Below are 9,580 nucleotides of genomic sequence, written 5' to 3' on the forward strand. Positions count from 1 at the left end.
ATGCGTGCGCACGAGATGCTCGCACGTACCCTTCCGACGGAGCTCACCGCCGCTGTACCATAAAAGAGACAGGGTGATCAAAATTAGTATTAGAGTGGGGGTGTGGCATCGCATTGGCATCATCATGGCCGTGCCCCTCACTGTGTAACGCCAGTATTACATGAATTACACAGTGGGTGGTGGGGCTGAGGGGGGAAAGGTTGCGGGAGGATGGCGCCATGGCAGGGGACTTCACCTTTCAGGGGGGCCGTTAGGAGGAACCGATTTTCAGGCGGGTAGACAAGTATGGTGCCATCTCTGCTGCCGCCTTGTAGAACCCAGGTGGTGCCATATAAATAAATGATGTTCACAGTGGCGGCTGCTGCACAGTTACAATTCAAATAGGGAGCCACACCCACTGCCAGTGAGTCAGTTTGAAATGGCAGTTGGTCTCAGTGGTTGGGATTTTGAATTTTGAACAGTGCTGTAGGCCCCTACCCCCTCTGCATCTACCACTCGATGTTATTATAATAATAATAATAATAACAAAATAGCTGTATTTACGATACCAAATTGTTCTGTGAGCTTTAGGGAGTAACATATCTTGTAGATACGAGGAATCCCATCCCCCCCGTTGGGAACGGCATGGAGGCAACGGAGGGCTTCGCCAGAAGGGGATGCGTGAGTGTCTCGTGCGTGAGCGCCGCCTTCCGGCGTCTGGCGATCCGACCGCCAGCACCCGGCTAGACGAGGGCGGCTAGATCTGTATACTCTAGCAAATCGTGCGTACTTGCAAATGAGTGTGATGAGTGTAAAGTTTGTATATTTGCTGTCTTTCTTGTTTATAGAAATGGGGGGTAGAGCAGAATGGTTTCTGTGAGGAAACAGTTAAGGAAGCAGGATTCCTCCTTCCCGTGACCTTGGCATGACAAGAGCAACATGTTCCTAGCGGCAGTTCCTCCTGGGACACACAGTGACATTTGGGCTTCTGGCAGTTTCTGACAGAAAGTCCGCGCTGAACTGGAGAACATGTGGGTGATATTTACTTCAGCGGAGAATCTATTTCTTTGTCCATTTATCACCTCAGGAAATAAATGTGCAGTTGTGTACGGTATATGGATTTTAGAGGTGCTTCACATTACAGTAATACACAGTAATAAACGTCCCAATAGTTTTCCCTTATAATAGACGCTCCGTTACTGTGTACTTGCCAAATAACTATGAAATCTTGAATATTTCTTTATTTATTAACATTCTTATACAGCGCACCAAATTCTGCAAATGGAAACAGCGATTAAACAAACTGGGTAGTTCCAGACAGACATAGAGGTTGGAGGGCCCTGCTCGGAAGCTTACACTCTCTAGGGAAATAGGCATTGATGCACAAGGATAGGTGTTATCTATTGCATAATGGTCCACCAGATTACGAAGGTACATGGTGGGCTGGTAATGTAGATATCAAGATATCGGAGGGAAGGCGCTTTGAAATGAGTGTGCCTATAGCCAAGCAGCAGTTAGAATAAATGGGTAGTCACTCCCAATCGTAAGTAAGAAAAGTCAGGAAGTGAAAACTGCGCTAGATAGACATTAGAAACATATCAATTAAAAATAGCATTTAATTAGTGAATGGCATCAGAAAAAAACAATGTATAGGATACAAAATACTTATAACAAACACTTGTTATAAGGGGGAAATAAAAAAATGAATTCATGAAATTGTGTGCGCTCAGTACAATGACATGAGCGTACAAATAGTCACCCTTTGTGTATCCGCCAGTACTGGGGAAGTCCAATTTGTTTTGATGAAGGATTGGCGTCCAGTGAGTGAGGAGGAGGAGGAGCTTTCTTCTGCTGCTGGTGTCTTACGCCACGGGTGTCAAACACAAGGCCCGCGGGCCAAATCCGGCCCGCCAGACCTCGTCATGTGGCCCGCGCGAGGAGATAGCACGCAGGGGCAGTGTGTCTAAAACAGGAGTGCTGCGGCCCGCGTCCACGTCCGTGGCCGCCTTACCTGTTCCTCCACTGTCGGCGGCCATGTTCCTGTAGGCACATATGTATGCGGCTACAGAAACATGACCGCCGGCCTCCACGGCTACGTGGAGGAGGGCCCGGCCGCCTGTTCCCTCTGATGCCCGGCAGTGACAGACACTGGGTGGGGACGTCATGATGATGACACCGCCCGCCCATGCGTCTGTAGAGAAGTAGGAGCAGGCAGGGAAGCTGGACCGGGAGTTGGGGACAGTGTGGCCGCAGCAAGCAGTGAAGAAAAGCTGGAAGCCGCAGCAGCTGCAGGACAGACGGAGAAACAGTAAGTGAGGATGAGGATCACACTCACAATAAAAATATATATATATATCAGCTGTTTCCTGAGGTGTCCCCGTGTATAATAATAATAATGCCATGACACCACAGGCTGCTCCTCCTGTATAATCATTTATGTGTCATGGCATTACTTTTATTATATTATACAGGGGGAGCAGTCTGTGGTGTCATGGCATTATTATTATACAGGGGGAGCAGCCTGTGGTGTCATGGCATTCATTTTATATTATACATGGGGAGCAGCCTTTGGTGTCATGGCATTATAATTATACAGGGGGACCTACAGATACAACCGGCCCTTTGAGGGTGACCAAACTGCTGATACGGCCCCCGATTAATTTGAGTTTGACAGCCCTGTCTTACGCTACATTGCGGCTTGACCAACTCCTGGAATGTTGGGGCGCACTGTTTAGAAATAATAAATACTATTCCACCCCTGGAAAGCAATGAGAGAACATTCACATTTAATAACTAGAATTATTTCCCCCAAACCCCCCCCCCCCCCCACACAACCCAACCTTGACCTTTATAGAACCCATCTTTATATATGCAATTGACCATTAGAGGTCACCCGACAGGTCAACTTACTCCTTTGTGCACTAAAAGATGTCATAGCAGAAAGTGAAAACATTTTTGCAGGGACACTGATATGTTTCAAACCTGCTGGACATGGAGAGAGGGAGCTGTGAAGCCAGAGATAGGAGGTAGGAGCAGGTAGGGACTGGGGGTGGGTGGAGAGTTTTTGAGCTAAAAATGGTCACAGCTCAAAATGGAAGTCAAAACTGTCACAGCTCAAAGTGAAGGTACATTGCAGAAGCCGTCATTTTGACGAGCTTTTAATTAGTGTTTAATAATTAGGCATCTTTTCCTTTAACAGCAAAACATTACATTCATGTCATTCACAATGAGAAGATAGACTCTATCTAATGTCAGTTACTGTTTCTTTATTACTAGATGGAGACTTTGTTGTTTTGTTATTTTTGCTTGGTTCTGTTCTAGCGATCCATTAGCGAACCTCACATTGACATGACTTTGGATGAACTAGTGACGGCTCTCCTGTGATGATCATCTCCCTGCGTGGGATGGACTGGGCTGAAAGGAACACAGCGCAGCGACTCATGTTTGTTGGTCCTTCTCATTCCAAGGGCAGCAGGAATGATAACCTCCACTGTCCTTCTCCCAATATGTAATTTTCAAGTCATCCTCGTCAGCACAAATACAAATAAACAGGCATTAGCGGAGCATCATACTTTAATCCCTGTTGGAAAAGGCAGGGGGCTAAGAGGACACAAATAAGGAATGAAAGCAAATCAAATAAATTGTGTAGCCCGAAACAAAGATTATTATTAGTGCATTCAGTTGTATAACTGCACCTAGGTGCCTGATTCAGACCGGATTGCTAAGCTGTGCATACTCACAGCCAAGCAATCAGGTCCGCCCCACCCCACCCTCCGCCTGTGCCGCCAGCATCCCTGCAAATGTTCTGTTTGCTGGCCGTACACACTTTGATGGACAGGGAGTGGGGGCGTGTGGGGAGATGGAAACCAACCATTTCCTGGGCGTGCCCAGTAAAATGCAAGAGTGCTGAAAAATATTCTGGGAGTGTCTGAGAAAATGTAGGCGTGCCAATGCCTGTTAGGGGAGGTCACGTGACATCAGAAGCAGGCAGGATAGGCCTGTATATATCGCAGCCACCGAGCAAGTCCTGGCCAAGTGGTGGCTGCAGACTGCTGCCCAGTTAAAAATCATTATATGGTGATCGGCTTTTGACGGAATTTGGACTTATTCACTCAGTTGCGAACGGACGTGCAGCCGTACACATCCAGTGGCAAATGGGAAAATTCTCCCCAAATCTCTCACTTTCTGATGCTCACACCCCATTCCATTTGGCTCACATATACAAATCATAGCCGTGGAGTATTGCTGGAACTAACACAGCCTTGTTCGGAAGAGGCTGAATTTAGCCCGGTCGTGGTGGTGGTGGTGGTGGTGGTGGTGGTGGTGGTGGTGGGGGGGGGGGGGGTGTTGTCTGTGCATGAGAGTATTAGTGTAAGTAGTAGCCCCTGAAGTGTGCATAGATGAGGGTCTCGAGTGGAGAACAGGAGGACGGCAATGACCCACCTCTGTCCTGAGGAAGACCAGGGATCCAAAAGCTAAGCTACTAATTATCTCTGGGGCCCTTAACCTTTATTGAGGAGGACCTGAATTAGCATCGCTCCTCATAATAAACTTCCTTTTAATTAAGAATGCTAATTATAATTTGATTAAGTATATGCTGTTTAATTAAGTGCTTTACTGCTAAAAATATCATAAAGCAGAAAGTTGTTGAATTTGATTAAAACACGACGAGGAATCCAGGAACTTGTTCGTAGTATTGTCTAGTTTTTAGGATTATATTTATATGTTTATGGTCCACATGCATTGGGTCAACCGCTTAAGGTCGACATCAGCATTAGGTCGACAATGGCTAGGTTGACAGTCAAAAGGTCGACACTATTTTATCCTCCCTCCATGCCCTAGGATGGTAGGGCATGTCGGCTCAAAAAGAAAGCGGAAAACCCGTGTCGACCTAGCCTATTACATTTAATCAGGGATCGTTATATATATAACGTGTTTGAATTAAGCAACAGCACAGCGCCTCATAGTGGCCAATCATGAAAAGCTCACGCTTGTAATTCCTACTCATCTTACCTGATGCAGGGGTTTATTTACTAAAATGTGAGTTCTATTAAAGATGGGATCTTGCATACCTCCCAACTTACTTGGAGGAGCAGGAGGAGGGTGTGTGAATCATTTTATCGACCACACTTAGGTCGACAGTCATTAGGTCGACACCGCTGGGTCGACAGGTGGCAAGGTCAACAGGTGTCTAGGTCGTTGACATGGGTTTAGAACGACAGATGTGTTAGGTCGACATGAGTGAGGTCGACAGGTCGTTAGGTCGACATGGGTTTTTTCACAGTTTTTTTACCGGAATGTTTCGGTCACACTATTTTATTCTCCCACCAAGCCCCTAGTGGATGGTAGGGCATGAAATACCGCCTGTTGGCACATGTTGGCTCAAAAAAACAGTGAAAACCCCATGTCGACCTAACGACTTGTCGACCTAACCCAAGTCAACCTAACGCATGTGTCGACCTAAACTCATGTCGACCTAGAACCCTGTCGACCTTGCCACCTGTCGACCCAACGGTGTCGACCTAAGTGCTTTCAACAATACGACCGTATCCCCAGGAGGGATGCTCAGACTGGCGTAGAAGGTGCGGCAGAAATTTTTGGGGCATGGCCTATACATGCGGCTCTTCTGCGAGGCCACACCCCGTTTTCGCCGCTGTGGGGTGCGAATAGATGCTGTGTGCATGCGCACAGCGCCTATTCACTGGCGACAGTGTGGACTCCCAACTTCCCCCCACCAGTGGACACTGCCGGCCCCATGCGGGACACGGGAACGTCCCCAAAAACCGGGACGTTCCCGCGGTAACCAGGACAGTTGGGAGGTATGGATGTTGCTATGGGCAAACAATGAGATTCTATCTTTTCTCTTCTGGAAGGTGCTAAATAAATAAGCAGATTCTGTCCATAGCTACTGTACATCCCCTCTTCAATAGAATTCCCATCTTAGTAAATAAACCCCACAGAATACAGAAAACTACTGGAAATGTGGCATCAGACCTCAAGACTTAAAGTTGTTTTTCTTCCTTAGCTTCGTGCCCAACGTTCCGAAGGCTTTCATTATACTGATGAATAGCCCAGCTCACTGGAAACGATATTAAAATGCATTAGGGCCATTTATAAAACCTACAAACCCTGATACCTAAACATATGGTAGATCTGATAGCGCTCTGCGAACGCGGCTGCTGGGTGACTCAATATTCAAAAAAGGTTATTGCTTTATGAAATATTAAAAGGAAAAGAAGTTTTCTATTGTGCGAGTTCCAGTGTCACAATAATAGTCCCCACATTCCCTTATATCACAAAGTGCGGCTAATTATGTTCCTCGCGGTACTTTTTATGAGCGCAGTAATAGAATTTTTAGGAACTATTGTAGACTTTTGCAGTGAGATATGTTAGTCTTACTTTATTACGACATCTAATTTTATTTCGTTATAATTTTCTTACAAATTACCAGCCCTGAAATACCAACTGGAAAATCGGAGAATAATAATCTGTCTGCGGAAACACTATTAGGGGAACTAAATAAATGCAACTCAACTCACTAGCTCCCCCTGCTGACATTTGTGGGAACTGCGATCTACCGGCTGACTTGACAGGAGAGCTGCAGATGTTACATATTTTAGGTGACTGCAGGCGAAACACATTTTGGAGATTATTCTGGTAGATTCGCTCAGATGCGAGTTTGCACCCTTGCGAGTCAACCAGAACCCGCCCTGCGAATGGTGGCATGCCTGAACCCCCCCCCCCCCCACACCCCCTCGCAGCGTGGGTTTGCATGCTGGGCCTGCGAATGAATGTTGGAGAGATGCCTTGCACATGCTCACGGCATCTCTTCAGTGTACGGTGGGACGGAGCACAGGGACAGAGCAGGGGGCTGCCCAGCTACTAGGGGGAGGGCTGTGCATGTCCCCGAAAATAACTAAAACAGGGGTCGTGGTGCTGGGCCACGACCCCTCTACCTGAGACCAGGCCCACCAGCCCAAATTATATTTTTGCACCGGGGATCACCCCCCCACAAATTCCACCACCACCTCAGAGGGTGGGGCCAAAATGCGCCCCCACCCCCGAGTTACGCCACTGTTGCAGGATAATTTGTGTAATAGAGCCTGGAGGCAGGGGTTGGGATTACATTTGGTCTACAGCATTATGGTCAACAGTCATTAGGTCGACATGGTTCTAGGTCGACATGGAAAATGGTCGACATGGTTCTAGGTCGAAAGGTCATTAGTTTGACAGGTCGTTAGTTCGACAGGTCATTAGTTCGACATTGTGTAGGTCGACAGTCAAAGGTTCGACATGGGGGTTTTCACTGTTTTTTTGACCTGACTTGTCGAACTAATGACCTTTTGACCTAGAACCATGTCGACCTAGACCCATGTCGACCTTTTCCCATGTCGACCTAATGGTGTAGACCAAATGACCGCATCCCGGAGGCAGAAATCCTCACATCGCTGTGCATACTATATAAAGTAGAAGCAGCAGCTGATCTGCATGCCTTTAGCGCAGGACATATTATCCCCATGCTTACTCCCATGCTAATGCGGCATTCCATGTGCATCCCGAGTCGTCGGTTCTTTCATCACTTCAGCCGTAATTATTTTATAAGTGAACGTATAAGAATTAGAGCGATTAGCTGGAGAACCATCTATTGATACCCAATAAACATAAAACAATTTATCTAAGAATGATGGATGCGCACATACGGGGGAAGGTCAAAGACATCTGGAGGATTGAAAAATAATCTGTTTAAAAGACGTGTTCAATACAGAAACTAGTAACTAGGCCGGACGTGTTTCCAATGGGCAGATTAATGGGTTTCTGTGCGGCATGGGGATCTCATTACAACTCTGTACTGTACTCATGTGCGGCCTGCAGTCAGAGGGGTGTGAAGCATTATATCGACAAGCATAAGGTCGATGGTCAATAGGTCAACCACCGTTGGTAGACAGAAAGAATGTCGACACATGAATAGGGTCAACATGCATTAGAACAACATGGAAAAGGTCAACATTAATTTGTCCTGGCCGCTAGATGAAAAAAGGAAAAACAAAACTATTCAGTTAAGCCTGACATTGATGATGGGAAACCATCTGGTTCTCCCCCGTCGATGTCAAAACTATTTGACATCAGTCATAAACCATCAATGTTTTCTAATCATCGATGGCCATCCCTAGGCTGCTGCTGCCGCCAATGAGACAGGTGCAGCGTGCACCTTACTCAGGGCCGGTGCAAGCTGTTTCAGCGCCCCAGGCGACACCCCCTGCCCCCCGCCCTGACCCGGTCTGGCCATTTACCTGCTCCACGGCGGCACGGGGGGCGGTGCGGGCGGGTGGGTGCGGCACTCTGCAGCTTCTCGCGCCTCTGACCCGGTTTGGAGAGAGACACAGGGGAACGCTCACCTGCTCCATGGCACGGCGGGGTGATCCCGCCTATCTGCTCCACGGCACTGGCCAGCTTCTCCCCACCCTCCTCCCCGCAGCGTGGCAGTGGAAGCACTGGGCAGCTTCTCGCGCCTTTGACCCGGGTGCCTCTGACCCAGGGTGAGGGCGGGAGAGGTTGGAGAGAGACACAGGGGAACGCTCACCTGGCTCCACGGAGGTGCAGGGGCCGCCGCTTCCATACGGCACTACAAAGTGCCACCCTCCAGAGGCCAGCACCCTAGGCAAATGCCTAGAGCTGCCTAGTGGTGGCGCCGGCCCTGACCTTACTAACATTCCCCTGGGAACGCAGGCAGTTGGCAAATGGCAGTTACTTTGACAGTTATTTTGGGAAATGGAGTCATTCACCACTCCCACCCCAACTAATGATCTTTTATCAGGAAATTTTACCTTAGAATAGAAATCAACATTGTCAGAAACCATCAGTGGTGGGGAACCATAGGCTTCTCGCCATCAATGGCTAACCCATTGACCATCGCCCTTGGGACATTGGTGTTTGCTAAACACCAATGGCCAACCCCACCAGAACCTTACCCAGGTCTCTACATCCTGTGGCTCCTCCTCCCGCATGTCAGTATTGGCTGCCTAAAGGTTCCTGATTGGCCGCTAGGCGACCAATAGCGGCATTCGGGAGGAGGAGCGGCAGGATGTAAACAAACAGCCTGTGTCTCCTCCTGACTGTTCGCTGGTGTCGGGTATTTGCGTTATTTTGTTTTGACAAGCCCGTGGATGCTAACCAGAGTCTTTTTCTCCTCCGTATTTTGGAACCAGGACCGGCCCTTGGGCCTAGTGCTGGTTTAAAAAAATCAGGGGAATCCTATTGAATTTTTTCCCTGATTTTTTACAACCCAGACTGGCTCTGTGAGCCTGGGGCTGGTTACAAACCTTGAAGGGGGAGGCCCACTCCGTTTTTTTGTATTTATTTTATTTATTTCGCTTTTATCACACTGCAGCCTGCTGCCAATACGAATTTGTATTAGCAGCCATATATACGACCGCTAATATGAATTCATACGCCAACGGAAATTACAAAGCAGTCGTATTACTTCTTTGTAAATTCCCCTCCGGAATACGAATTTGCATACAGCTATAATAGCCGTATTCATTCGTATTAAGAATCCGAATATGAAAAATCATATTCGTATTCTGTAAATTTGCCCCCATAT

The sequence above is a fragment of the Crinia signifera genome, chromosome 2 (genome assembly GCF_055691185.1).
Source record: "Crinia signifera chromosome 2, ASM5569118v1, whole genome shotgun sequence".
Taxonomy (NCBI): Eukaryota; Metazoa; Chordata; class Amphibia; order Anura; family Myobatrachidae; genus Crinia; species Crinia signifera.